The sequence below is a fragment of the Mastomys coucha genome, unplaced genomic scaffold (genome assembly GCF_008632895.1).
Source record: "Mastomys coucha isolate ucsf_1 unplaced genomic scaffold, UCSF_Mcou_1 pScaffold20, whole genome shotgun sequence".
Classification (NCBI taxonomy): Eukaryota; Metazoa; Chordata; class Mammalia; order Rodentia; family Muridae; genus Mastomys; species Mastomys coucha.
The window spans coordinates 83,790,546-83,793,086 of record NW_022196903.1 but is presented as its reverse complement, the minus strand read 5'-3'; positions in this window follow the sequence as shown (position 1 = coordinate 83,793,086).

The following is a 2,541-nucleotide window of genomic DNA, read 5'->3' as shown; positions in this document are numbered from 1 at the left end:
AGACAGACTGAGAGATACACTGAGAGAGACAGAGAGAGACAGAGACAGAGAGACTGGCAGACAGAAACAGAGAAACAGAGACAGACCTTGGGAACACATTGCTTCCAATGGGATGCCTCCATCAAATCTCTCTCTCCAAAATTCAGGAGACCCCATGGAAAACACGGCAGAAAGAGTAGAAGAGCAGAGAAAATGGGAGACAACAAGAGAACAAGACCTCTAAGTCAACTAAGGAAATCTCCTATGAAATCACATGGACTGAAGCAAGCACAGGCCCTACATGGGTTTGCACCAAGTCCTCTGTATAATATTATAGCTTTCAGATTTCTATGGGATTTCTGTGGTGTGATGTCCACTCCCTCATTCTTGTGCCATCTCTTGAGTCTCTCTCCTTCTGTTGGATAGACATGTCCAACTTGGTTGTAATGTTTCAGTCTTATCTTATATAGTATTTTATTATGTTTTGTTATTACTTCTTAGAAAGCCATTCTTTTCTAATGAGAGAAAGAAGTGGAGTGGATCCAGATAGGACGGTAGATTGGGAGGAACTGGGAGGAATAGAGTGAGGACAAGCTGTAATCAGGGTATATTATATGAGAAAAACAATCTTTTTTTTTTTTTCAGTAACAGGAACAAAATATCATAAAGAAAACAATCTCTAATATGCTCGGCAGAATATAGTGATTGGAGGTTAAAATAATGTGAGATTTCAAACATCAAAAAGAAACACTTTGAAAATTTTCATCAAAATTAAGTAACAAATATTAGAGATAATATTTAGTATGATCTGAATATTCCTTATGCTATGCTGTTTGTGTGTTTGTGTGTGTATGTATGTGTATGTGTCTGTTTGTCTGTCTGTCTGTCTCTGTGTGTGTGTGTTTTGCAGGGAATCACGAAGTTGGCCTGGCCTAGCTTCCTTGAAGAACCTGCATCATAGGTTTTTCAGGGTAGAGTCCATGGCTCCTGGGGCACAATGTGCCTTTCGGTTTCTGAGAGACTGACACACTCCCTCAAACAATGAAACATTCTGGCCTCTGTTTCCTTAGTAGTCAATGAAACATGAAAGCTTTCAGAAAAATTGGTCTTAGATATTAATGTTGTGTATCATGTATAGCCTACAAATGTCATTCTATCCTGGCAACTACAACTATATTGATCATGGCAATAGTCATTATATTCTGATTCTGATGAAGGTATAGAAAGTTTGGTGCCTCTGAGTGAAATTGCCACAGTTTGTTGCAAACCAACCTGCCTGGTTTAATTCATGGTAGCCATATCAAGTGACGCTGGTCTAGTAATAAAGTAAGAGTGTGTGTTTCCAATGTATGCAATGGGTATGTGTATGTGTGTGTGTAAATGATAAGTAATTACAATATATATAATGTATGTGAATATAGGATTATATTTCATAAATAAATATAATATAAAAGTATTGTATATTATTATGTGTCTAATACCATAATAATATCATATTATTGCATGATATATTGCTTTTACAATGTTTAGGTATGGGTCTTGAATTCCTGATATTTCCAAGACTTTTACCATTAAGGGGTGTTGGATTTTGTCAAATGCTTTCTCAGCATCTAATGAAATGATCATTTTTTTTGAGTTTGTTTATATAGTGGATTACATTGATGGATCAACATATATTGAACCATCCCTGAATCCCTGGGATGAAGCCTACCTGATCATGATTGATGTTGATCATTTTGATGTGTTCTTGGATTCGATTTGCAAGAATATTATTGAGTATTTTTGCACCAATATTCATAAGGGAAATTGGCCTTAAGTTCTCTTTCTCTGTTGGGTCTTTGTGTGGTTTAAGGATCAGAGTAATTGTGGCTTCATAGAATAATTTGGGTAGTGTTCCTTCTATTCTATTTTGTGGAATAGCTTGAAGAGTATTGATATTAAGTCTTCTTTGAAGGTCTTAAAGAATTCTGCACTAAACCATCTGGTCCTGGGCTTTATTTGGTTTGGAGACTATTAATGACTCCTATTGCTTTGGGAGTTATGGGAATGTTTAGATCATTTATCTGATTGTGATTTAACTTTGGTACTTGGTATCTGGCTAGAAAGTAGTCCATTTCATTTAGATTTTCTAGTTTTGTTCAGTATGAGGTTTTGTAGTAGGATCTGACGATATTTTTTTTGATTTCCTCAGGTTCTGTTGTTATGTCTCCTTTTTCATTTCTGATTTTTTTGATGTGGATACTGTCTGTGTGCCTGCTGGTTAATCTGGCTAAGCGTTCATCTATCATGTTGGTTTTCTCAAAGAACCAGCTCCTGGTTTGGTTGAGTCTTTGTATAGTTCTTTTTGTTTCTACTTGGTTTATTTCAGCCCTGAGTTTGATTATTTCCTTCTCTCTACTCCTCTGGGGTCTATTTGTTCTTCTTGTTCTAGAGCTTTCAGTTGTGCTATCAAAGTGCTAGTGTATGCTCTCTCCAGTTCCTTTTTGGAGGCACTCAAGTTATGAGCTTTTTGCTTAGCACTGCTATCATTGTGTGCCTTAAGTTTGGTTATGTTGTGGTTTC